The sequence below is a fragment of the Hyla sarda genome, unplaced genomic scaffold (genome assembly GCF_029499605.1).
Source record: "Hyla sarda isolate aHylSar1 unplaced genomic scaffold, aHylSar1.hap1 scaffold_449, whole genome shotgun sequence".
Classification (NCBI taxonomy): Eukaryota; Metazoa; Chordata; class Amphibia; order Anura; family Hylidae; genus Hyla; species Hyla sarda.
In genome coordinates this window covers 230,886-257,925 of record NW_026610462.1, presented here as the reverse complement: position 1 = coordinate 257,925, position 27,040 = coordinate 230,886, and the positions used below count along the sequence as shown (strand labels likewise).

Here is a 27,040-nt window from a genome sequence, read left to right as displayed (position 1 = left end):
ACATATATATAAACGTATTCTCCGTTGAGATATTGCAGCCGCTGCTGTGTCCAGGCCCAGGAGCCTTAGCACTGTGCTGTGATGTCACTCAATACCACTGACATCACTAGGTGTAAACAACATCTCTCCTTTGCTGTGTATGTGACTATGGAGCTGTTTGGTGATGTCGTCTATTATGGCCTTCATAGAAGCAACAGGAGATTGTTGCATCCATCTAGAACCCTCAGAACTACAGTGCTATGATGTCACTCACTTCCACAGGCCTTGCAGAGTGTAAACAACAACAACCCAGCTTTGTTGTGTATGTAACCATAGGGATTTGTGATGTCACCTAGAACCTTCACAGCAGCGACAGCTTTATGAGGAGCATCAGCACTGCTCTGCCTGAGCAGAACCATCACCGCCATAGGTTGTCAAATAACCCGGGTTTAACCCACACAGGTAAGTCCAATGGGGTGCAGGCATGTCCTCTATGCTTACAGCTTCCCGTGGGTGTTGGTTTGATACCGTTTGGGGACAGCCAAGGAGGCATCTGCAGGCAACAAAGGTAGGTGTGTGCTTGTGTGTGTGTTTCCTATGCAGATCCTAAGCCCAGTGTCACATGCAAGTAGGAGGAGTAAGAAGGGTTCCTGGCAAATCCGGGTTATGGATTGCATTTAAAAAGGCCCCGTGGGAGTGCAATGGGCCCCTGTCTTGCTGCTTAGCAATAATGGTATGGGTTTAGGTTCTGCTGTGTGTACTGGTGGTTGACTGCCCCCCAGCCCAGAGTGTGCATGGAAAATTGTCTGGCAGCCTCCCTGACAGCAAGCAGTGATAGTGCCCATGAAGGGGACCTTGTTGGGCCCGCCCCTTTCACGGTTATCGCTTCTCGGCCTTTTGGCTAAGATCAAGTGTAGTATCTGTTCTTATCAGTTTAATATCTGATACGTCCCCTATCTGGGGACCATATATTAAATGGATTTTTGAGAACGGGGGCCGATTTCGAAGCTTGCTTCCGTCGCCCTATGCATTGACCCGATATGGCAGTATCTTCGGGTACAGTGCACCACCCCCTTACAGGGTTAAAAAGAAAGATTCCTACTTTCATTGCTACCTGCTTGCTGGCTAGCCAGCTAGCCAGCCCTGTGGGCCTTGCTGCTGCTGCTGCTGCAGCCAAAAAACAAAAGGTGGTGCTGCTGCTGCTTCTGCTTCTGCTTGTGTCTGGCCGCTGTTGGAGCGTCCAGGCACAGGACTTCTGCTGCTGCTGACTAAATGGCCTCCTTAATTGGATCATTTGAGTAGCCAGCACACCTGTGCAGGTAGGGCATGACATGATAGGCAGCTGCCTTGATAGCGGGTGGGTGCTGAATGTTCCTAATTGACAAAATAAGATTAATGCTTATGAAGAAATATAAAATCTCATCCCTTCCCCAATATTGCGCCACACCCCTACCCCTTAATTCCCTGGTTGAACTTGATGGACATATGTCTTTTTTCGACCGTACTAACTATGTAACTATGTAACATAACATGGGGGGGGGGGGGTCTCCTGGCTGTTCACACAGGTGTGTCATTGCTGTACATTGACCATGCATTGCTTCTGTGGTATTGCAAAGGCAAAGACAAATGCTTCCAGCCATCCATTGCACTAATGGATTGGTCATCAGCTGGCTGTCTATGTCCCGCATCAATATAGACCAAAGTACAGAGGGTTAGGCTATGCTATTGTGCACCTACCTGATGCATCAGAAGGTGCGAGGCCCTTGCTAAATTCTGTGCACAGACTTTGAGATCTATGCTTTAGACTGTATCTAAACCTGCTCCAACATGGACTGACATTCTGGCCTACTTTCAGCCGATGCGACTTGTCTGTCGCTGAACAGTCGCTTTTTATGTATTCAGCACCTATGTATAATGTTGTAAAAATGCTCTAGAAGCTAAAGTCGCAGAAATGTCACACATATTTGGCCTGCAACTTTCTGTGCGACAAATTCAGACAGGAAAAATCAGTATAAATCCTTAGAAAATTATCCCCCAGTGTCTCCATCTGCTGGCGGTATTGAATAAGCATTGCTGCACTGATGGGGTATGCATTAGACGAAAAAAAAGAAGAAAAAGAAGAATAATACGCCCAGAAAAGAGGCGAAAAGGAGAAAAACGTAAAAAAACTTGAAAAAAAAGTAAGAGGAAGAGAAGGGAAAAAAAGGTGGAAATGGGTTTAAAAGTGATTTCGGCGGAGAAATATATATATATATATATATATATATATATATATATATATATATATATATATACGCGCACACACACACATATATATAAACGTATTCTCCGTTGAGATATTGCAGCCGCTGCTGTGTCCAGGCCCAGGAGCCTTAGCACTGTGCTGTGATGTCACTCAATACCACTGACATCACTAGGTGTAAACAACATCTCTCCTTTGCTGTGTATGTGACTATGGAGCTGTTTGGTGATGTCGTCTATTATGGCCTTCATAGAAGCAACAGGAGATTGTTGCATCCATCTAGAACCCTCAGAACTACAGTGCTATGATGTCACTCACTTCCACAGGCCTTGCAGAGTGTAAACAACAACAACCCAGCTTTGTTGTGTATGTAACCATAGGGATTTGTGATGTCACCTAGAACCTTCACAGCAGCGACAGCTTTATGAGGAGCATCAGCACTGCTCTGCCTGAGCAGAACCATCACCGCCATAGGTTGTCAAATAACCCGGGTTTAACCCACACAGGTAAGTCCAATGGGGTGCAGGCATGTCCTCTATGCTTACAGCTTCCCGTGGGTGTTGGTTTGATACCGTTTGGGGACAGCCAAGGAGGCATCTGCAGGCAACAAAGGTAGGTGTGTGCTTGTGTGTGTGTTTCCTATGCAGATCCTAAGCCCAGTGTCACATGCAAGTAGGAGGAGTAAGAAGGGTTCCTGGCAAATCCGGGTTATGGATTGCATTTAAAAAGGCCCCGTGGGAGTGCAATGGGCCCCTGTCTTGCTGCTTAGCAATAATGGTATGGGTTTAGGTTCTGCTGTGTGTACTGGTGGTTGACTGCCCCCCAGCCCAGAGTGTGCATGGAAAATTGTCTGGCAGCCTCCCTGACAGCAAGCAGTGATAGTGCCCATGAAGGGGACCTTGTTGGGCCCGCCCCTTTCACGGTTATCGCTTCTCGGCCTTTTGGCTAAGATCAAGTGTAGTATCTGTTCTTATCAGTTTAATATCTGATACGTCCCCTATCTGGGGACCATATATTAAATGGATTTTTGAGAACGGGGGCCGATTTCGAAGCTTGCTTCCGTCGCCCTATGCATTGACCCGATATGGCAGTATCTTCGGGTACAGTGCACCACCCCCTTACAGGGTTAAAAAGAAAGATTCCTACTTTCATTGCTACCTGCTTGCTGGCTAGCCAGCTAGCCAGCCCTGTGGGCCTTGCTGCTGCTGCTGCTGCAGCCAAAAAACAAAAGGTGGTGCTGCTGCTGCTTCTGCTTCTGCTTGTGTCTGGCCGCTGTTGGAGCGTCCAGGCACAGGACTTCTGCTGCTGCTGACTAAATGGCCTCCTTAATTGGATCATTTGAGTAGCCAGCACACCTGTGCAGGTAGGGCATGACATGATAGGCAGCTGCCTTGATAGCGGGTGGGTGCTGAATGTTCCTAATTGACAAAATAAGATTAATGCTTATGAAGAAATATAAAATCTCATCCCTTCCCCAATATCGCGCCACACCCCTACCCCTTAATTCCCTGGTTGAACTTGATGGACATATGTCTTTTTTCGACCGTACTAACTATGTAACTATGTAACATAACATGGGGGGGGGGGTCTCCTGGCTGTTCACACAGGTGTGTCATTGCTGTACATTGACCATGCATTGCTTCTGTGGTATTGCAAAGGCAAAGACAAATGCTTCCAGCCATCCATTGCACTAATGGATTGGTCATCAGCTGGCTGTCTATGTCCCGCATCAATATAGACCAAAGTACAGAGGGTTAGGCTATGCTATTGTGCACCTACCTGATGCATCAGAAGGTGCGAGGCCCTTGCTAAATTCTGTGCACAGACTTTGAGATCTATGCTTTAGACTGTATCTAAACCTGCTCCAACATGGACTGACATTCTGGCCTACTTTCAGCCGATGCGACTTGTCTGTCGCTGAACAGTCGCTTTTTATGTATTCAGCACCTATGTATAATGTTGTAAAAATGCTCTAGAAGCTAAAGTCGCAGAAATGTCACACATATTTGGCCTGCAACTTTCTGTGCGACAAATTCAGACAGGAAAAATCAGTATAAATCCTTAGAAAATTATCCCCCAGTGTCTCCATCTGCTGGCGGTATTGAATAAGCATTGCTGCACTGATGGGGTATGCATTAGACGAAAAAAAAGAAGAAAAAGAAGAATAATACGCCCAGAAAAGAGGCGAAAAGGAGAAAAACGTAAAAAAACGTGAAAAAAAAGTAAGAGGAAGAGAAGGGAAAAAAAGGTGGAAATGGGTTTAAAAGTGAATATATATATATATATATATATATATATATATATATATATACGCGCACACACACACATATATATAAACGTATTCTCCGTTGAGATATTGCAGCCGCTGCTGTGTCCAGGCCCAGGAGCCTTAGCACTGTGCTGTGATGTCACTCAATACCACTGACATCACTAGGTGTAAACAACATCTCTCCTTTGCTGTGTATGTGACTATGGAGCTGTTTGGTGATGTCGTCTATTATGGCCTTCATAGAAGCAACAGGAGATTGTTGCATCCATCTAGAACCCTCAGAACTACAGTGCTATGATGTCACTCACTTCCACAGGCCTTGCAGAGTGTAAACAACAACAACCCAGCTTTGTTGTGTATGTAACCATAGGGATTTGTGATGTCACCTAGAACCTTCACAGCAGCGACAGCTTTATGAGGAGCATCAGCACTGCTCTGCCTGAGCAGAACCATCACCGCCATAGGTTGTCAAATAACCCGGGTTTAACCCACACAGGTAAGTCCAATGGGGTGCAGGCATGTCCTCTATGCTTACAGCTTCCCGTGGGTGTTGGTTTGATACCGTTTGGGGACAGCCAAGGAGGCATCTGCAGGCAACAAAGGTAGGTGTGTGCTTGTGTGTGTGTTTCCTATGCAGATCCTAAGCCCAGTGTCACATGCAAGTAGGAGGAGTAAGAAGGGTTCCTGGCAAATCCGGGTTATGGATTGCATTTAAAAAGGCCCCGTGGGAGTGCAATGGGCCCCTGTCTTGCTGCTTAGCAATAATGGTATGGGTTTAGGTTCTGCTGTGTGTACTGGTGGTTGACTGCCCCCCAGCCCAGAGTGTGCATGGAAAATTGTCTGGCAGCCTCCCTGACAGCAAGCAGTGATAGTGCCCATGAAGGGGACCTTGTTGGGCCCGCCCCTTTCACGGTTATCGCTTCTCGGCCTTTTGGCTAAGATCAAGTGTAGTATCTGTTCTTATCAGTTTAATATCTGATACGTCCCCTATCTGGGGACCATATATTAAATGGATTTTTGAGAACGGGGGCCGATTTCGAAGCTTGCTTCCGTCGCCCTATGCATTGACCCGATATGGCAGTATCTTCGGGTACAGTGCACCACCCCCTTACAGGGTTAAAAAGAAAGATTCCTACTTTCATTGCTACCTGCTTGCTGGCTAGCCAGCTAGCCAGCCCTGTGGGCCTTGCTGCTGCTGCTGCTGCAGCCAAAAAACAAAAGGTGGTGCTGCTGCTGCTTCTGCTTCTGCTTGTGTCTGGCCGCTGTTGGAGCGTCCAGGCACAGGACTTCTGCTGCTGCTGACTAAATGGCCTCCTTAATTGGATCATTTGAGTAGCCAGCACACCTGTGCAGGTAGGGCATGACATGATAGGCAGCTGCCTTGATAGCGGGTGGGTGCTGAATGTTCCTAATTGACAAAATAAGATTAATGCTTATGAAGAAATATAAAATCTCATCCCTTCCCCAATATCGCGCCACACCCCTACCCCTTAATTCCCTGGTTGAACTTGATGGACATATGTCTTTTTTCGACCGTACTAACTATGTAACTATGTAACATAACATGGGGGGGGGGGGGGGTCTCCTGGCTGTTCACACAGGTGTGTCATTGCTGTACATTGACCATGCATTGCTTCTGTGGTATTGCAAAGGCAAAGACAAATGCTTCCAGCCATCCATTGCACTAATGGATTGGTCATCAGCTGGCTGTCTATGTCCCGCATCAATATAGACCAAAGTACAGAGGGTTAGGCTATGCTATTGTGCACCTACCTGATGCATCAGAAGGTGCGAGGCCCTTGCTAAATTCTGTGCACAGACTTTGAGATCTATGCTTTAGACTGTATCTAAACCTGCTCCAACATGGACTGACATTCTGGCCTACTTTCAGCCGATGCGACTTGTCTGTCGCTGAACAGTCGCTTTTTATGTATTCAGCACCTATGTATAATGTTGTAAAAATGCTCTAGAAGCTAAAGTCGCAGAAATGTCACACATATTTGGCCTGCAACTTTCTGTGCGACAAATTCAGACAGGAAAAATCAGTATAAATCCTTAGAAAATTATCCCCCAGTGTCTCCATCTGCTGGCGGTATTGAATAAGCATTGCTGCACTGATGGGGTATGCATTAGACGAAAAAAAAGAAGAAAAAGAAGAATAATACGCCCAGAAAAGAGGCGAAAAGGAGAAAAACGTAAAAAAACGTGAAAAAAAAGTAAGAGGAAGAGAAGGGAAAAAAAGGTGGAAATGGGTTTAAAAGTGATTTCGGCGGAGAATATATATATATATATATATATATATATATATATATATATATATATACGCGCACACACACACATATATATAAACGTATTCTCCGTTGAGATATTGCAGCCGCTGCTGTGTCCAGGCCCAGGAGCCTTAGCACTGTGCTGTGATGTCACTCAATACCACTGACATCACTAGGTGTAAACAACATCTCTCCTTTGCTGTGTATGTGACTATGGAGCTGTTTGGTGATGTCGTCTATTATGGCCTTCATAGAAGCAACAGGAGATTGTTGCATCCATCTAGAACCCTCAGAACTACAGTGCTATGATGTCACTCACTTCCACAGGCCTTGCAGAGTGTAAACAACAACAACCCAGCTTTGTTGTGTATGTAACCATAGGGATTTGTGATGTCACCTAGAACCTTCACAGCAGCGACAGCTTTATGAGGAGCATCAGCACTGCTCTGCCTGAGCAGAACCATCACCGCCATAGGTTGTCAAATAACCCGGGTTTAACCCACACAGGTAAGTCCAATGGGGTGCAGGCATGTCCTCTATGCTTACAGCTTCCCGTGGGTGTTGGTTTGATACCGTTTGGGGACAGCCAAGGAGGCATCTGCAGGCAACAAAGGTAGGTGTGTGCTTGTGTGTGTGTTTCCTATGCAGATCCTAAGCCCAGTGTCACATGCAAGTAGGAGGAGTAAGAAGGGTTCCTGGCAAATCCGGGTTATGGATTGCATTTAAAAAGGCCCCGTGGGAGTGCAATGGGCCCCTGTCTTGCTGCTTAGCAATAATGGTATGGGTTTAGGTTCTGCTGTGTGTACTGGTGGTTGACTGCCCCCCAGCCCAGAGTGTGCATGGAAAATTGTCTGGCAGCCTCCCTGACAGCAAGCAGTGATAGTGCCCATGAAGGGGACCTTGTTGGGCCCGCCCCTTTCACGGTTATCGCTTCTCGGCCTTTTGGCTAAGATCAAGTGTAGTATCTGTTCTTATCAGTTTAATATCTGATACGTCCCCTATCTGGGGACCATATATTAAATGGATTTTTGAGAACGGGGGCCGATTTCGAAGCTTGCTTCCGTCGCCCTATGCATTGACCCGATATGGCAGTATCTTCGGGTACAGTGCACCACCCCCTTACAGGGTTAAAAAGAAAGATTCCTACTTTCATTGCTACCTGCTTGCTGGCTAGCCAGCTAGCCAGCCCTGTGGGCCTTGCTGCTGCTGCTGCTGCAGCCAAAAAACAAAAGGTGGTGCTGCTGCTGCTTCTGCTTCTGCTTGTGTCTGGCCGCTGTTGGAGCGTCCAGGCACAGGACTTCTGCTGCTGCTGACTAAATGGCCTCCTTAATTGGATCATTTGAGTAGCCAGCACACCTGTGCAGGTAGGGCATGACATGATAGGCAGCTGCCTTGATAGCGGGTGGGTGCTGAATGTTCCTAATTGACAAAATAAGATTAATGCTTATGAAGAAATATAAAATCTCATCCCTTCCCCAATATCGCGCCACACCCCTACCCCTTAATTCCCTGGTTGAACTTGATGGACATATGTCTTTTTTCGACCGTACTAACTATGTAACTATGTAACATAACATGGGGGGGGGGGTCTCCTGGCTGTTCACACAGGTGTGTCATTGCTGTACATTGACCATGCATTGCTTCTGTGGTATTGCAAAGGCAAAGACAAATGCTTCCAGCCATCCATTGCACTAATGGATTGGTCATCAGCTGGCTGTCTATGTCCCGCATCAATATAGACCAAAGTACAGAGGGTTAGGCTATGCTATTGTGCACCTACCTGATGCATCAGAAGGTGCGAGGCCCTTGCTAAATTCTGTGCACAGACTTTGAGATCTATGCTTTAGACTGTATCTAAACCTGCTCCAACATGGACTGACATTCTGGCCTACTTTCAGCCGATGCGACTTGTCTGTCGCTGAACAGTCGCTTTTTATGTATTCAGCACCTATGTATAATGTTGTAAAAATGCTCTAGAAGCTAAAGTCGCAGAAATGTCACACATATTTGGCCTGCAACTTTCTGTGCGACAAATTCAGACAGGAAAAATCAGTATAAATCCTTAGAAAATTATCCCCCAGTGTCTCCATCTGCTGGCGGTATTGAATAAGCATTGCTGCACTGATGGGGTATGCATTAGACGAAAAAAAAGAAGAAAAAGAAGAATAATACGCCCAGAAAAGAGGCGAAAAGGAGAAAAACGTAAAAAAACGTGAAAAAAAAGTAAGAGGAAGAGAAGGGAAAAAAAGGTGGAAATGGGTTTAAAAGTGATTTCAAAGTGATTTCGGCGGAGAAATATATATATATATATATATATATATATATATATATATATATACGCGCACACACACACATATATATAAACGTATTCTCCGTTGAGATATTGCAGCCGCTGCTGTGTCCAGGCCCAGGAGCCTTAGCACTGTGCTGTGATGTCACTCAATACCACTGACATCACTAGGTGTAAACAACATCTCTCCTTTGCTGTGTATGTGACTATGGAGCTGTTTGGTGATGTCGTCTATTATGGCCTTCATAGAAGCAACAGGAGATTGTTGCATCCATCTAGAACCCTCAGAACTACAGTGCTATGATGTCACTCACTTCCACAGGCCTTGCAGAGTGTAAACAACAACAACCCAGCTTTGTTGTGTATGTAACCATAGGGATTTGTGATGTCACCTAGAACCTTCACAGCAGCGACAGCTTTATGAGGAGCATCAGCACTGCTCTGCCTGAGCAGAACCATCACCGCCATAGGTTGTCAAATAACCCGGGTTTAACCCACACAGGTAAGTCCAATGGGGTGCAGGCATGTCCTCTATGCTTACAGCTTCCCGTGGGTGTTGGTTTGATACCGTTTGGGGACAGCCAAGGAGGCATCTGCAGGCAACAAAGGTAGGTGTGTGCTTGTGTGTGTGTTTCCTATGCAGATCCTAAGCCCAGTGTCACATGCAAGTAGGAGGAGTAAGAAGGGTTCCTGGCAAATCCGGGTTATGGATTGCATTTAAAAAGGCCCCGTGGGAGTGCAATGGGCCCCTGTCTTGCTGCTTAGCAATAATGGTATGGGTTTAGGTTCTGCTGTGTGTACTGGTGGTTGACTGCCCCCCAGCCCAGAGTGTGCATGGAAAATTGTCTGGCAGCCTCCCTGACAGCAAGCAGTGATAGTGCCCATGAAGGGGACCTTGTTGGGCCCGCCCCTTTCACGGTTATCGCTTCTCGGCCTTTTGGCTAAGATCAAGTGTAGTATCTGTTCTTATCAGTTTAATATCTGATACGTCCCCTATCTGGGGGGACCATATATTAAATGGATTTTTGAGAACGGGGGCCGATTTCGAAGCTTGCTTCCGTCGCCCTATGCATTGACCCGATATGGCAGTATCTTCGGGTACAGTGCACCACCCCCTTACAGGGTTAAAAAGAAAGATTCCTACTTTCATTGCTACCTGCTTGCTGGCTAGCCAGCTAGCCAGCCCTGTGGGCCTTGCTGCTGCTGCTGCTGCAGCCAAAAAACAAAAGGTGGTGCTGCTGCTGCTTCTGCTTCTGCTTGTGTCTGGCCGCTGTTGGAGCGTCCAGGCACAGGACTTCTGCTGCTGCTGACTAAATGGCCTCCTTAATTGGATCATTTGAGTAGCCAGCACACCTGTGCAGGTAGGGCATGACATGATAGGCAGCTGCCTTGATAGCGGGTGGGTGCTGAATGTTCCTAATTGACAAAATAAGATTAATGCTTATGAAGAAATATAAAATCTCATCCCTTCCCCAATATCGCGCCACACCCCTACCCCTTAATTCCCTGGTTGAACTTGATGGACATATGTCTTTTTTCGACCGTACTAACTATGTAACTATGTAACATAACATGGGGGGGGGGGGTCTCCTGGCTGTTCACACAGGTGTGTCATTGCTGTACATTGACCATGCATTGCTTCTGTGGTATTGCAAAGGCAAAGACAAATGCTTCCAGCCATCCATTGCACTAATGGATTGGTCATCAGCTGGCTGTCTATGTCCCGCATCAATATAGACCAAAGTACAGAGGGTTAGGCTATGCTATTGTGCACCTACCTGATGCATCAGAAGGTGCGAGGCCCTTGCTAAATTCTGTGCACAGACTTTGAGATCTATGCTTTAGACTGTATCTAAACCTGCTCCAACATGGACTGACATTCTGGCCTACTTTCAGCCGATGCGACTTGTCTGTCGCTGAACAGTCGCTTTTTATGTATTCAGCACCTATGTATAATGTTGTAAAAATGCTCTAGAAGCTAAAGTCGCAGAAATGTCACACATATTTGGCCTGCAACTTTCTGTGCGACAAATTCAGACAGGAAAAATCAGTATAAATCCTTAGAAAATTATCCCCCAGTGTCTCCATCTGCTGGCGGTATTGAATAAGCATTGCTGCACTGATGGGGTATGCATTAGACGAAAAAAAAGAAGAAAAAGAAGAATAATACGCCCAGAAAAGAGGGCGAAAAGGAGAAAAACGTAAAAAAACGTGAAAAAAAAGTAAGAGGAAGAGAAGGGAAAAAAAGGTGGAAATGGGTTTAAAAGTGATTTCGGCGGAGAAATATATATATATATATATATATATATATATACGCGCACACACACACATATATATAAACGTATTCTCCGTTGAGATATTGCAGCCGCTGCTGTGTCCAGGCCCAGGAGCCTTAGCACTGTGCTGTGATGTCACTCAATACCACTGACATCACTAGGTGTAAACAACATCTCTCCTTTGCTGTGTATGTGACTATGGAGCTGTTTGGTGATGTCGTCTATTATGGCCTTCATAGAAGCAACAGGAGATTGTTGCATCCATCTAGAACCCTCAGAACTACAGTGCTATGATGTCACTCACTTCCACAGGCCTTGCAGAGTGTAAACAACAACAACCCAGCTTTGTTGTGTATGTAACCATAGGGATTTGTGATGTCACCTAGAACCTTCACAGCAGCGACAGCTTTATGAGGAGCATCAGCACTGCTCTGCCTGAGCAGAACCATCACCGCCATAGGTTGTCAAATAACCCGGGTTTAACCCACACAGGTAAGTCCAATGGGGTGCAGGCATGTCCTCTATGCTTACAGCTTCCCGTGGGTGTTGGTTTGATACCGTTTGGGGACAGCCAAGGAGGCATCTGCAGGCAACAAAGGTAGGTGTGTGCTTGTGTGTGTGTTTCCTATGCAGATCCTAAGCCCAGTGTCACATGCAAGTAGGAGGAGTAAGAAGGGTTCCTGGCAAATCCGGGTTATGGATTGCATTTAAAAAGGCCCCGTGGGAGTGCAATGGGCCCCTGTCTTGCTGCTTAGCAATAATGGTATGGGTTTAGGTTCTGCTGTGTGTACTGGTGGTTGACTGCCCCCCAGCCCAGAGTGTGCATGGAAAATTGTCTGGCAGCCTCCCTGACAGCAAGCAGTGATAGTGCCCATGAAGGGGACCTTGTTGGGCCCGCCCCTTTCACGGTTATCGCTTCTCGGCCTTTTGGCTAAGATCAAGTGTAGTATCTGTTCTTATCAGTTTAATATCTGATACGTCCCCTATCTGGGGACCATATATTAAATGGATTTTTGAGAACGGGGGCCGATTTCGAAGCTTGCTTCCGTCGCCCTATGCATTGACCCGATATGGCAGTATCTTCGGGTACAGTGCACCACCCCCTTACAGGGTTAAAAAGAAAGATTCCTACTTTCATTGCTACCTGCTTGCTGGCTAGCCAGCTAGCCAGCCCTGTGGGCCTTGCTGCTGCTGCTGCTGCAGCCAAAAAACAAAAGGTGGTGCTGCTGCTGCTTCTGCTTCTGCTTGTGTCTGGCCGCTGTTGGAGCGTCCAGGCACAGGACTTCTGCTGCTGCTGACTAAATGGCCTCCTTAATTGGATCATTTGAGTAGCCAGCACACCTGTGCAGGTAGGGCATGACATGATAGGCAGCTGCCTTGATAGCGGGTGGGTGCTGAATGTTCCTAATTGACAAAATAAGATTAATGCTTATGAAGAAATATAAAATCTCATCCCTTCCCCAATATCGCGCCACACCCCTACCCCTTAATTCCCTGGTTGAACTTGATGGACATATGTCTTTTTTCGACCGTACTAACTATGTAACTATGTAACATAACATGGGGGGGGGGGGGGGGGTCTCCTGGCTGTTCACACAGGTGTGTCATTGCTGTACATTGACCATGCATTGCTTCTGTGGTATTGCAAAGGCAAAGACAAATGCTTCCAGCCATCCATTGCACTAATGGATTGGTCATCAGCTGGCTGTCTATGTCCCGCATCAATATAGACCAAAGTACAGAGGGTTAGGCTATGCTATTGTGCACCTACCTGATGCATCAGAAGGTGCGAGGCCCTTGCTAAATTCTGTGCACAGACTTTGAGATCTATGCTTTAGACTGTATCTAAACCTGCTCCAACATGGACTGACATTCTGGCCTACTTTCAGCCGATGCGACTTGTCTGTCGCTGAACAGTCGCTTTTTATGTATTCAGCACCTATGTATATTGTTGTAAAAATGCTCTAGAAGCTAAAGTCGCAGAAATGTCACACATATTTGGCCTGCAACTTTCTGTGCGACAAATTCAGACAGGAAAAATCAGTATAAATCCTTAGAAAATTATCCCCCAGTGTCTCCATCTGCTGGCGGTATTGAATAAGCATTGCTGCACTGATGGGGTATGCATTAGACGAAAAAAAAGAAGAAAAAGAAGAATAATACGCCCAGAAAAGAGGCGAAAAGGAGAAAAACGTAAAAAAACGTGAAAAAAAAGTAAGAGGAAGAGAAGGGAAAAAAAGGTGGAAATGGGTTTAAAAGTGATTTCGGCGGAGAAATATATATATATATATATATATATATATATATATATATACGCGCACACACACACATATATATAAACGTATTCTCCGTTGAGATATTGCAGCCGCTGCTGTGTCCAGGCCCAGGAGCCTTAGCACTGTGCTGTGATGTCACTCAATACCACTGACATCACTAGGTGTAAACAACATCTCTCCTTTGCTGTGTATGTGACTATGGAGCTGTTTGGTGATGTCGTCTATTATGGCCTTCATAGAAGCAACAGGAGATTGTTGCATCCATCTAGAACCCTCAGAACTACAGTGCTATGATGTCACTCACTTCCACAGGCCTTGCAGAGTGTAAACAACAACAACCCAGCTTTGTTGTGTATGTAACCATAGGGATTTGTGATGTCACCTAGAACCTTCACAGCAGCGACAGCTTTATGAGGAGCATCAGCACTGCTCTGCCTGAGCAGAACCATCACCGCCATAGGTTGTCAAATAACCCGGGTTTAACCCACACAGGTAAGTCCAATGGGGTGCAGGCATGTCCTCTATGCTTACAGCTTCCCGTGGGTGTTGGTTTGATACCGTTTGGGGACAGCCAAGGAGGCATCTGCAGGCAACAAAGGTAGGTGTGTGCTTGTGTGTGTGTTTCCTATGCAGATCCTAAGCCCAGTGTCACATGCAAGTAGGAGGAGTAAGAAGGGTTCCTGGCAAATCCGGGTTATGGATTGCATTTAAAAAGGCCCCGTGGGAGTGCAATGGGCCCCTGTCTTGCTGCTTAGCAATAATGGTATGGGTTTAGGTTCTGCTGTGTGTACTGGTGGTTGACTGCCCCCCAGCCCAGAGTGTGCATGGAAAATTGTCTGGCAGCCTCCCTGACAGCAAGCAGTGATAGTGCCCATGAAGGGGACCTTGTTGGGCCCGCCCCTTTCACGGTTATCGCTTCTCGGCCTTTTGGCTAAGATCAAGTGTAGTATCTGTTCTTATCAGTTTAATATCTGATACGTCCCCTATCTGGGGACCATATATTAAATGGATTTTTGAGAACGGGGGCCGATTTCGAAGCTTGCTTCCGTCGCCCTATGCATTGACCCGATATGGCAGTATCTTCGGGTACAGTGCACCACCCCCTTACAGGGTTAAAAAGAAAGATTCCTACTTTCATTGCTACCTGCTTGCTGGCTAGCCAGCTAGCCAGCCCTGTGGGCCTTGCTGCTGCTGCTGCTGCAGCCAAAAAACAAAAGGTGGTGCTGCTGCTGCTTCTGCTTCTGCTTGTGTCTGGCCGCTGTTGGAGCGTCCAGGCACAGGACTTCTGCTGCTGCTGACTAAATGGCCTCCTTAATTGGATCATTTGAGTAGCCAGCACACCTGTGCAGGTAGGGCATGACATGATAGGCAGCTGCCTTGATAGCGGGTGGGTGCTGAATGTTCCTAATTGACAAAATAAGATTAATGCTTATGAAGAAATATAAAATCTCATCCCTTCCCCAATATCGCGCCACACCCCTACCCCTTAATTCCCTGGTTGAACTTGATGGACATATGTCTTTTTTCGACCGTACTAACTATGTAACTATGTAACATAACATGGGGGGGGGGGTCTCCTGGCTGTTCACACAGGTGTGTCATTGCTGTACATTGACCATGCATTGCTTCTGTGGTATTGCAAAGGCAAAGACAAATGCTTCCAGCCATCCATTGCACTAATGGATTGGTCATCAGCTGGCTGTCTATGTCCCGCATCAATATAGACCAAAGTACAGAGGGTTAGGCTATGCTATTGTGCACCTACCTGATGCATCAGAAGGTGCGAGGCCCTTGCTAAATTCTGTGCACAGACTTTGAGATCTATGCTTTAGACTGTATCTAAACCTGCTCCAACATGGACTGACATTCTGGCCTACTTTCAGCCGATGCGACTTGTCTGTCGCTGAACAGTCGCTTTTTATGTATTCAGCACCTATGTATAATGTTGTAAAAATGCTCTAGAAGCTAAAGTCGCAGAAATGTCACACATATTTGGCCTGCAACTTTCTGTGCGACAAATTCAGACAGGAAAAATCAGTATAAATCCTTAGAAAATTATCCCCCAGTGTCTCCATCTGCTGGCGGTATTGAATAAGCATTGCTGCACTGATGGGGTATGCATTAGACGAAAAAAAAGAAGAAAAAGAAGAATAATACGCCCAGAAAAGAGGCGAAAAGGAGAAAAACGTAAAAAAACGTGAAAAAAAAGTAAGAGGAAGAGAAGGGAAAAAAAGGTGGAAATGGGTTTAAAAGTGATTTCGGCGGAGAAATATATATATATATATATATATATATATATATATATATATACGCGCACACACACACATATATATAAACGTATTCTCCGTTGAGATATTGCAGCCGCTGCTGTGTCCAGGCCCAGGAGCCTTAGCACTGTGCTGTGATGTCACTCAATACCACTGACATCACTAGGTGTAAACAACATCTCTCCTTTGCTGTGTATGTGACTATGGAGCTGTTTGGTGATGTCGTCTATTATGGCCTTCATAGAAGCAACAGGAGATTGTTGCATCCATCTAGAACCCTCAGAACTACAGTGCTATGATGTCACTCACTTCCACAGGCCTTGCAGAGTGTAAACAACAACAACCCAGCTTTGTTGTGTATGTAACCATAGGGATTTGTGATGTCACCTAGAACCTTCACAGCAGCGACAGCTTTATGAGGAGCATCAGCACTGCTCTGCCTGAGCAGAACCATCACCGCCATAGGTTGTCAAATAACCCGGGTTTAACCCACACAGGTAAGTCCAATGGGGTGCAGGCATGTCCTCTATGCTTACAGCTTCCCGTGGGTGTTGGTTTGATACCGTTTGGGGACAGCCAAGGAGGCATCTGCAGGCAACAAAGGTAGGTGTGTGCTTGTGTGTGTGTTTCCTATGCAGATCCTAAGCCCAGTGTCACATGCAAGTAGGAGGAGTAAGAAGGGTTCCTGGCAAATCCGGGTTATGGATTGCATTTAAAAAGGCCCCGTGGGAGTGCAATGGGCCCCTGTCTTGCTGCTTAGCAATAATGGTATGGGTTTAGGTTCTGCTGTGTGTACTGGTGGTTGACTGCCCCCCAGCCCAGAGTGTGCATGGAAAATTGTCTGGCAGCCTCCCTGACAGCAAGCAGTGATAGTGCCCATGAAGGGGACCTTGTTGGGCCCGCCCCTTTCACGGTTATCGCTTCTCGGCCTTTTGGCTAAGATCAAGTGTAGTATCTGTTCTTATCAGTTTAATATCTGATACGTCCCCTATCTGGGGACCATATATTAAATGGATTTTTGAGAACGGGGGCCGATTTCGAAGCTTGCTTCCGTCGCCCTATGCATTGACCCGATATGGCAGTATCTTCGGGTACAGTGCACCACCCCCTTACAGGGTTAAAAAGAAAGATTCCTACTTTCATTGCTACCTGCTTGCTGGCTAGCCAGCTAGCCAGCCCTGTGGGCCTTGCTGCTGCTGCTGCTGCAGCCAAAAAACAAAAGGTGGTGCTGCTGCTGCTTCTGCTTCTGCTTGTGTCTGGCCGCTGTTGGAGCGTCCAGGCACAGGACTTCTGCTGCTGCTGACTAAATGGCCTCCTTAATTGGATCATTTGAGTAGCCAGCACACCTGTGCAGGTAGGGCATGACATGATAGGCAGCTGCCTTGATAGCGGGTGGGTGCTGAATGTTCCTAATTGACAAAATAAGATTAATGCTTATGAAGAAATATAAAATCTCATCCCTTCCCCAATATCGCGCCACACCCCTACCCCTTAATTCCCTGGTTGAACTTGATGGACATATGTCTTTTTTCGACCGTACTAACTATGTAACTATGTAACATAACATGGGGGGGGGGGGGGTCTCCTGGCTGTTCACACAGGTGTGTCATTGCTGTACATTGACCATGCATTGCTTCTGTGGTATTGCAAAGGCAAAGACAAATGCTTCCAGCCATCCATTGCACTAATGGATTGGTCATCAGCTGGCTGTCTATGTCCCGCATCAATATAGACCAAAGTACAGAGGGTTAGGCTATGCTATTGTGCACCTACCTGATGCATCAGAAGGTGCGAGGCCCTTGCTAAATTCTGTGCACAGACTTTGAGATCTATGCTTTAGACTGTATCTAAACCTGCTCCAACATGGACTGACATTCTGGCCTACTTTCAGCCGATGCGACTTGTCTGTCGCTGAACAGTCGCTTTTTATGTATTCAGCACCTATGTATAATGTTGTAAAAATGCTCTAGAAGCTAAAGTCGCAGAAATGTCACACATATTTGGCCTGCAACTTTCTGTGCGACAAATTCAGACAGGAAAAATCAGTATAAATCCTTAGAAAATTATCCCCCAGTGTCTCCATCTGCTGGCGGTATTGAATAAGCATTGCTGCACTGATGGGGTATGCATTAGACGAAAAAAAAGAAGAAAAAGAAGAATAATACGCCCAGAAAAGAGGCGAAAAGGAGAAAAACGTAAAAAAACGTGAAAAAAAAGTAAGAGGAAGAGAAGGGAAAAAAAGGTGGAAATGGGTTTAAAAGTGATTTCGGCGGAGAAATATATATATATATATATATATATATATATATATATATACGCGCACACACACACATATATATAAACGTATTCTCCGTTGAGATATTGCAGCCGCTGCTGTGTCCAGGCCCAGGAGCCTTAGCACTGTGCTGTGATGTCACTCAATACCACTGACATCACTAGGTGTAAACAACATCTCTCCTTTGCTGTGTATGTGACTATGGAGCTGTTTGGTGATGTCGTCTATTATGGCCTTCATAGAAGCAACAGGAGATTGTTGCATCCATCTAGAACCCTCAGAACTACAGTGCTATGATGTCACTCACTTCCACAGGCCTTGCAGAGTGTAAACAACAACAACCCAGCTTTGTTGTGTATGTAACCATAGGGATTTGTGATGTCACCTAGAACCTTCACAGCAGCGACAGCTTTATGAGGAGCATCAGCACTGCTCTGCCTGAGCAGAACCATCACCGCCATAGGTTGTCAAATAACCCGGGTTTAACCCACACAGGTAAGTCCAATGGGGTGCAGGCATGTCCTCTATGCTTACAGCTTCCCGTGGGTGTTGGTTTGATACCGTTTGGGGACAGCCAAGGAGGCATCTGCAGGCAACAAAGGTAGGTGTGTGCTTGTGTGTGTGTTTCCTATGCAGATCCTAAGCCCAGTGTCACATGCAAGTAGGAGGAGTAAGAAGGGTTCCTGGCAAATCCGGGTTATGGATTGCATTTAAAAAGGCCCCGTGGGAGTGCAATGGGCCCCTGTCTTGCTGCTTAGCAATAATGGTATGGGTTTAGGTTCTGCTGTGTGTACTGGTGGTTGACTGCCCCCCAGCCCAGAGTGTGCATGGAAAATTGTCTGGCAGCCTCCCTGACAGCAAGCAGTGATAGTGCCCATGAAGGGGACCTTGTTGGGCCCGCCCCTTTCACGGTTATCGCTTCTCGGCCTTTTGGCTAAGATCAAGTGTAGTATCTGTTCTTATCAGTTTAATATCTGATACGTCCCCTATCTGGGGACCATATATTAAATGGATTTTTGAGAACGGGGGCCGATTTCGAAGCTTGCTTCCGTCGCCCTATGCATTGACCCGATATGGCAGTATCTTCGGGTACAGTGCACCACCCCCTTACAGGGTTAAAAAGAAAGATTCCTACTTTCATTGCTACCTGCTTGCTGGCTAGCCAGCTAGCCAGCCCTGTGGGCCTTGCTGCTGCTGCTGCTGCAGCCAAAAAACAAAAGGTGGTGCTGCTGCTGCTTCTGCTTCTGCTTGTGTCTGGCCGCTGTTGGAGCGTCCAGGCACAGGACTTCTGCTGCTGCTGACTAAATGGCCTCCTTAATTGGATCATTTGAGTAGCCAGCACACCTGTGCAGGTAGGGCATGACATGATAGGCAGCTGCCTTGATAGCGGGTGGGTGCTGAATGTTCCTAATTGACAAAATAAGATTAATGCTTATGAAGAAATATAAAATCTCATCCCTTCCCCAATATCGCGCCACACCCCTACCCCTTAATTCCCTGGTTGAACTTGATGGACATATGTCTTTTTTCGACCGTACTAACTATGTAACTATGTAACATAACATGGGGGGGGGGGGGTCTCCTGGCTGTTCACACAGGTGTGTCATTGCTGTACATTGACCATGCATTGCTTCTGTGGTATTGCAAAGGCAAAGACAAATGCTTCCAGCCATCCATTGCACTAATGGATTGGTCATCAGCTGGCTGTCTATGTCCCGCATCAATATAGACCAAAGTACAGAGGGTTAGGCTATGCTATTGTGCACCTACCTGATGCATCAGAAGGTGCGAGGCCCTTGCTAAATTCTGTGCACAGACTTTGAGATCTATGCTTTAGACTGTATCTAAACCTGCTCCAACATGGACTGACATTCTGGCCTACTTTCAGCCGATGCGACTTGTCTGTCGCTGAACAGTCGCTTTTTATGTATTCAGCACCTATGTATAATGTTGTAAAAATGCTCTAGAAGCTAAAGTCGCAGAAATGTCACACATATTTGGCCTGCAACTTTCTGTGCGACAAATTCAGACAGGAAAAATCAGTATAAATCCTTAGAAAATTATCCCCCAGTGTCTCCATCTGCTGGCGGTATTGAATAAGCATTGCTGCACTGATGGGGTATGCATTAGACGAAAAAAAAGAAGAAAAAGAAGAATAATACGCCCAGAAAAGAGGCGAAAAGGAGAAAAACGTAAAAAAACGTGAAAAAAAAGTAAGAGGAAGAGAAGGGAAAAAAAGGTGGAAATGGGTTTAAAAGTGATTTCGGCGGAGAAATATATATATATATATATATATATATATATATATACGCGCACACACACACATATATATAAACGTATTCTCCGTTGAGATATTGCAGCCGCTGCTGTGTCCAGGCCCAGGAGCCTTAGCACTGTGCTGTGATGTCACTCAATACCACTGACATCACTAGGTGTAAACAACATCTCTCCTTTGCTGTGTATGTGACTATGGAGCTGTTTGGTGATGTCGTCTATTATGGCCTTCATAGAAGCAACAGGAGATTGTTGCATCCATCTAGAACCCTCAGAACTACAGTGCTATGATGTCACTCACTTCCACAGGCCTTGCAGAGTGTAAACAACAACAACCCAGCTTTGTTGTGTATGTAACCATAGGGATTTGTGATGTCACCTAGAACCTTCACAGCAGCGACAGCTTTATGAGGAGCATCAGCACTGCTCTGCCTGAGCAGAACCATCACCGCCATAGGTTGTCAAATAACCCGGGTTTAACCCACACAGGTAAGTCCAATGGGGTGCAGGCATGTCCTCTATGCTTACAGCTTCCCGTGGGTGTTGGTTTGATACCGTTTGGGGACAGCCAAGGAGGCATCTGCAGGCAACAAAGGTAGGTGTGTGCTTGTGTGTGTGTTTCCTATGCAGATCCTAAGCCCAGTGTCACATGCAAGTAGGAGGAGTAAGAAGGGTTCCTGGCAAATCCGGGTTATGGATTGCATTTAAAAAGGCCCCGTGGGAGTGCAATGGGCCCCTGTCTTGCTGCTTAGCAATAATGGTATGGGTTTAGGTTCTGCTGTGTGTACTGGTGGTTGACTGCCCCCCAGCCCAGAGTGTGCATGGAAAATTGTCTGGCAGCCTCCCTGACAGCAAGCAGTGATAGTGCCCATGAAGGGGACCTTGTTGGGCCCGCCCCTTTCACGGTTATCGCTTCTCGGCCTTTTGGCTAAGATCAAGTGTAGTATCTGTTCTTATCAGTTTAATATCTGATACGTCCCCTATCTGGGGACCATATATTAAATGGATTTTTGAGAACGGGGGCCGATTTCGAAGCTTGCTTCCGTCGCCCTATGCATTGACCCGATATGGCAGTATCTTCGGGTACAGTGCACCACCCCCTTACAGGGTTAAAAAGAAAGATTCCTACTTTCATTGCTACCTGCTTGCTGGCTAGCCAGCTAGCCAGCCCTGTGGGCCTTGCTGCTGCTGCTGCTGCAGCCAAAAAACAAAAGGTGGTGCTGCTGCTGCTTCTGCTTCTGCTTGTGTCTGGCCGCTGTTGGAGCGTCCAGGCACAGGACTTCTGCTGCTGCTGACTAAATGGCCTCCTTAATTGGATCATTTGAGTAGCCAGCACACCTGTGCAGGTAGGGCATGACATGATAGGCAGCTGCCTTGATAGCGGGTGGGTGCTGAATGTTCCTAATTGACAAAATAAGATTAATGCTTATGAAGAAATATAAAATCTCATCCCTTCCCCAATATCGCGCCACACCCCTACCCCTTAATTCCCTGGTTGAACGTGATGGACATATGTCTTTTTTCGACCGTACTAACTATGTAACTATGTAACATAACATGGGGGGGGGGGGGGGGGGGACTCCTGGCTGTTCACACAGGTGTGTCATTGCTGTACATTGACCATGCATTGCTTCTGTGGTATTGCAAAGGCAAAGACAAATGCTTCCAGCCATCCATTGCACTAATGGATTGGTCATCAGCTGGCTGTCTATGTCCCGCATCAATATAGACCAAAGTACAGAGGGTTAGGCTATGCTATTGTGCACCTACCTGATGCATCAGAAGGTGCGAGGCCCTTGCTAAATTCTGTGCACAGACTTTGAGATCTATGCTTTAGACTGTATCTAAACCTGCTCCAACATGGACTGACATTCTGGCCTACTTTCAGCCGATGCGACTTGTCTGTCGCTGAACAGTCGCTTTTTATGTATTCAGCACCTATGTATAATGTTGTAAAAATGCTCTAGAAGCTAAAGTCGCAGAAATGTCACACATATTTGGCCTGCAACTTTCTGTGCGACAAATTCAGACAAGAAAAATCAGTATAAATCCTTAGAAAATTATCCCCCAGTGTCTCCATCTGCTGGCGGTATTGAATAAGCATTGCTGCACTGATGGGGTATGCATTAGACGAAAAAAAAGAAGAAAAAGAAGAATAATACGCCCAGAAAAGAGGCGAAAAGGAGAAAAACGTAAAAAAACGTGAAAAAAAAGTAAGAGGAAGAGAAGGGAAAAAAAGGTGGAAATGGGTTTAAAAGTGATTTCGGCGGAGAAATATATATATATATATATATATATATATATATACGCGCACACACACACATATATATAAACGTATTCTCCGTTGAGATATTGCAACCGCTGCTGTGTCCAGGCCCAGGAGCCTTAGCACTGTGCTGTGATGTCACTCAATACCACTGACATCACTAGGTGTAAACAACATCTCTCCTTTGCTGTGTATGTGACTATGGAGCTGTTTGGTGATGTCGTCTATTATGGCCTTCATAGAAGCAACAGGAGATTGTTGCATCCATCTAGAACCCTCAGAACTACAGTGCTATGATGTCACTCACTTCCACAGGCCTTGCAGAGTGTAAACAACAACAACCCAGCTTTGTTGTGTATGTAACCATAGGGATTTGTGATGTCACCTAGAACCTTCACAGCAGCGACAGCTTTATGAGGAGCATCAGCACTGCTCTGCCTGAGCAGAACCATCACCGCCATAGGTTGTCAAATAACCCGGGTTTAACCCACACAGGTAAGTCCAATGGGGTGCAGGCATGTCCTCTATGCTTACAGCTTCCCGTGGGTGTTGGTTTGATACCGTTTGGGGACAGCCAAGGAGGCATCTGCAGGCAACAAAGGTAGGTGTGTGCTTGTGTGTGTGTTTCCTATGCAGATCCTAAGCCCAGTGTCACATGCAAGTAGGAGGAGTAAGAAGGGTTCCTGGCAAATCCGGGTTATGGATTGCATTTAAAAAGGCCCCGTGGGAGTGCAATGGGCCCCTGTCTTGCTGCTTAGCAATAATGGTATGGGTTTAGGTTCTGCTGTGTGTACTGGTGGTTGACTGCCCCCCAGCCCAGAGTGTGCATGGAAAATTGTCTGGCAGCCTCCCTGACAGCAAGCAGTGATAGTGCCCATGAAGGGGACCTTGTTGGGCCCGCCCCTTTCACGGTTATCGCTTCTCGGCCTTTTGGCTAAGATCAAGTGTAGTATCTGTTCTTATCAGTTTAATATCTGATACGTCCCCTATCTGGGGACCATATATTAAATGGATTTTTGAGAACGGGGGCCGATTTCGAAGCTTGCTTCCGTCGCCCTATGCATTGACCCGATATGGCAGTATCTTCGGGTACAGTGCACCACCCCCTTACAGGGTTAAAAAGAAAGATTCCTACTTTCATTGCTACCTGCTTGCTGGCTAGCCAGCTAGCCAGCCCTGTGGGCCTTGCTGCTGCTGCTGCTGCAGCCAAAAAACAAAAGGTGGTGCTGCTGCTGCTTCTGCTTCTGCTTGTGTCTGGCCGCTGTTGGAGCGTCCAGGCACAGGACTTCTGCTGCTGCTGACTAAATGGCCTCCTTAATTGGATCATTTGAGTAGCCAGCACACCTGTGCAGGTAGGGCATGACATGATAGGCAGCTGCCTTGATAGCGGGTGGGTGCTGAATGTTCCTAATTGACAAAATAAGATTAATGCTTATGAAGAAATATAAAATCTCATCCCTTCCCCAATATCGCGCCACACCCCTACCCCTTAATTCCCTGGTTGAACTTGATGGACATATGTCTTTTTTCGACCGTACTAACTATGTAACTATGTAACATAACATGGGGGGGGGGGTCTCCTGGCTGTTCACACAGGTGTGTCATTGCTGTACATTGACCATGCATTGCTTCTGTGGTATTGCAAAGGCAAAGACAAATGCTTCCAGCCATCCATTGCACTAATGGATTGGTCATCAGCTGGCTGTCTATGTCCCGCATCAATATAGACCAAAGTACAGAGGGTTAGGCTATGCTATTGTGCACCTACCTGATGCATCAGAAGGTGCGAGGCCCTTGCTAAATTCTGTGCACAGACTTTGAGATCTATGCTTTAGACTGTATCTAAACCTGCTCCAACATGGACTGACATTCTGGCCTACTTTCAGCCGATGCGACTTGTCTGTCGCTGAACAGTCGCTTTTTATGTATTCAGCACCTATGTATAATGTTGTAAAAATGCTCTAGAAGCTAAAGTCGCAGAAATGTCACACATATTTGGCCTGCAACTTTCTGTGCGACAAATTCAGACAGGAAAAATCAGTATAAATCCTTAGAAAATTATCCCCCAGTGTCTCCATCTGCTGGCGGTATTGAATAAGCATTGCTGCACTGATGGGGTATGCATTAGACGAAAAAAAAGAAGAAAAAGAAGAATAATACGCCCAGAAAAGAGGCGAAAAGGAGAAAAACGTAAAAAAACGTGAAAAAAAAGTAAGAGGAAGAGAAGGGAAAAAAAGGTGGAAATGGGTTTAAAAGTGATTTCGGCGGAGAAATATATATATATATATATATATATATATATATATATATATATATACGCGCACACACACACATATATATAAACGTATTCTCCGTTGAGATATTGCAGCCGCTGCTGTGTCCAGGCCCAGGAGCCTTAGCACTGTGCTGTGATGTCACTCAATACCACTGACATCACTAGGTGTAAACAACATCTCTCCTTTGCTGTGTATGTGACTATGGAGCTGTTTGGTGATGTCGTCTATTATGGCCTTCATAGAAGCAACAGGAGATTGTTGCATCCATCTAGAACCCTCAGAACTACAGTGCTATGATGTCACTCACTTCCACAGGCCTTGCAGAGTGTAAACAACAACAACCCAGCTTTGTTGTGTATGTAACCATAGGGATTTGTGATGTCACCTAGAACCTTCACAGCAGCGACAGCTTTATGAGGAGCATCAGCACTGCTCTGCCTGAGCAGAACCATCACCGCCATAGGTTGTCAAATAACCCGGGTTTAACCCACACAGGTAAGTCCAATGGGGTGCAGGCATGTCCTCTATGCTTACAGCTTCCCGTGGGTGTTGGTTTGATACCGTTTGGGGACAGCCAAGGAGGCATCTGCAGGCAACAAAGGTAGGTGTGTGCTTGTGTGTGTGTTTCCTATGCAGATCCTAAGCCCAGTGTCACATGCAAGTAGGAGGAGTAAGAAGGGTTCCTGGCAAATCCGGGTTATGGATTGCATTTAAAAAGGCCCCGTGGGAGTGCAATGGGCCCCTGTCTTGCTGCTTAGCAATAATGGTATGGGTTTAGGTTCTGCTGTGTGTACTGGTGGTTGACTGCCCCCCAGCCCAGAGTGTGCATGGAAAATTGTCTGGCAGCCTCCCTGACAGCAAGCAGTGATAGTGCCCATGAAGGGGACCTTGTTGGGCCCGCCCCTTTCACGGTTATCGCTTCTCGGCCTTTTGGCTAAGATCAAGTGTAGTATCTGTTCTTATCAGTTTAATATCTGATACGTCCCCTATCTGGGGACCATATATTAAATGGATTTTTGAGAACGGGGGCCGATTTCGAAGCTTGCTTCCGTCGCCCTATGCATTGACCCGATATGGCAGTATCTTCGGGTACAGTGCACCACCCCCTTACAGGGTTAAAAAGAAAGATTCCTACTTTCATTGCTACCTGCTTGCTGGCTAGCCAGCTAGCCAGCCCTGTGGGCCTTGCTGCTGCTGCTGCTGCAGCCAAAAAACAAAAGGTGGTGCTGCTTCTGCTTCTGCTTGTGTCTGGCCGCTGTTGGAGCGTCCAGGCACAGGACTTCTGCTGCTGCTGACTAAATGGCCTCCTTAATTGGATCATTTGAGTAGCCAGCACACCTGTGCAGGTAGGGCATGACATGATAGGCAGCTGCCTTGATAGCGGGTGGGTGCTGAATGTTCCTAATTGACAAAATAAGATTAATGCTTATGAAGAAATATAAAATCTCATCCCTTCCCCAATATCGCGCCACACCCCTACCCCTTAATTCCCTGGTTGAACTTGATGGACATATGTCTTTTTTCGACCGTACTAACTATGTAACTATGTAACATAACATGGGGGGGGGGGGGTCTCCTGGCTGTTCACACAGGTGTGTCATTGCTGTACATTGACCATGCATTGCTTCTGTGGTATTGCAAAGGCAAAGACAAATGCTTCCAGCCATCCATTGCACTAATGGATTGGTCATCAGCTGGCTGTCTATGTCCCGCATCAATATAGACCAAAGTACAGAGGGTTAGGCTATGCTATTGTGCACCTACCTGATGCATCAGAAGGTGCGAGGCCCTTGCTAAATTCTGTGCACAGACTTTGAGATCTATGCTTTAGACTGTATCTAAACCTGCTCCAACATGGACTGACATTCTGGCCTACTTTCAGCCGATGCGACTTGTCTGTCGCTGAACAGTCGCTTTTTATGTATTCAGCACCTATGTATAATGTTGTAAAAATGCTCTAGAAGCTAAAGTCGCAGAAATGTCACACATATTTGGCCTGCAACTTTCTGTGCGACAAATTCAGACAGGAAAAATCAGTATAAATCCTTAGAAAATTATCCCCCAGTGTCTCCATCTGCTG

General features: G+C 46.3%; 12 non-coding genes across 12 annotated transcripts; all 12 read left to right on the top strand.

Annotated features, from left to right (window-relative positions):
• The first annotated feature begins 860 nt into the window (after nt 1–860).
• Nucleotides 861–1,051, top strand: LOC130335280 (U2 spliceosomal RNA). Its single transcript, XR_008876940.1, has one exon. It is a non-coding gene; the product is annotated as a U2 spliceosomal RNA (small nuclear RNA).
• Nucleotides 1,052–3,146: 2,095 nt separating this feature from the next.
• On the top strand, nt 3,147–3,337 carry LOC130335278 (U2 spliceosomal RNA). Its single transcript, XR_008876939.1, has one exon. It is a non-coding gene; the product is annotated as a U2 spliceosomal RNA (small nuclear RNA).
• Nucleotides 3,338–5,405: 2,068 nt separating this feature from the next.
• LOC130335277 (U2 spliceosomal RNA) lies at nt 5,406–5,596 on the top strand. Its single transcript, XR_008876938.1, has one exon. It is a non-coding gene; the product is annotated as a U2 spliceosomal RNA (small nuclear RNA).
• A 2,090-nt stretch (nt 5,597–7,686) lies between these two features.
• LOC130335275 (U2 spliceosomal RNA) lies at nt 7,687–7,877 on the top strand. Its single transcript, XR_008876936.1, has one exon. It is a non-coding gene; the product is annotated as a U2 spliceosomal RNA (small nuclear RNA).
• A 2,094-nt stretch (nt 7,878–9,971) lies between these two features.
• On the top strand, nt 9,972–10,164 carry LOC130335282 (U2 spliceosomal RNA). The gene has a single exon (XR_008876942.1). It is a non-coding gene; the product is annotated as a U2 spliceosomal RNA (small nuclear RNA).
• A 2,073-nt stretch (nt 10,165–12,237) lies between these two features.
• LOC130335274 (U2 spliceosomal RNA) lies at nt 12,238–12,428 on the top strand. Its single transcript, XR_008876935.1, has one exon. It is a non-coding gene; the product is annotated as a U2 spliceosomal RNA (small nuclear RNA).
• Nucleotides 12,429–14,513: 2,085 nt separating this feature from the next.
• On the top strand, nt 14,514–14,704 carry LOC130335273 (U2 spliceosomal RNA). Its single transcript, XR_008876934.1, has one exon. It is a non-coding gene; the product is annotated as a U2 spliceosomal RNA (small nuclear RNA).
• A 2,081-nt stretch (nt 14,705–16,785) lies between these two features.
• On the top strand, nt 16,786–16,976 carry LOC130335272 (U2 spliceosomal RNA). Its single transcript, XR_008876933.1, has one exon. It is a non-coding gene; the product is annotated as a U2 spliceosomal RNA (small nuclear RNA).
• A 2,082-nt stretch (nt 16,977–19,058) lies between these two features.
• Nucleotides 19,059–19,249, top strand: LOC130335271 (U2 spliceosomal RNA). Its single transcript, XR_008876932.1, has one exon. It is a non-coding gene; the product is annotated as a U2 spliceosomal RNA (small nuclear RNA).
• A 2,077-nt stretch (nt 19,250–21,326) lies between these two features.
• Nucleotides 21,327–21,517, top strand: LOC130335270 (U2 spliceosomal RNA). The gene has a single exon (XR_008876931.1). It is a non-coding gene; the product is annotated as a U2 spliceosomal RNA (small nuclear RNA).
• A 2,081-nt stretch (nt 21,518–23,598) lies between these two features.
• On the top strand, nt 23,599–23,789 carry LOC130335269 (U2 spliceosomal RNA). Its single transcript, XR_008876930.1, has one exon. It is a non-coding gene; the product is annotated as a U2 spliceosomal RNA (small nuclear RNA).
• Nucleotides 23,790–25,874: 2,085 nt separating this feature from the next.
• Nucleotides 25,875–26,065, top strand: LOC130335267 (U2 spliceosomal RNA). The gene has a single exon (XR_008876929.1). It is a non-coding gene; the product is annotated as a U2 spliceosomal RNA (small nuclear RNA).
• Nucleotides 26,066–27,040: the final 975 nt, after the last annotated feature.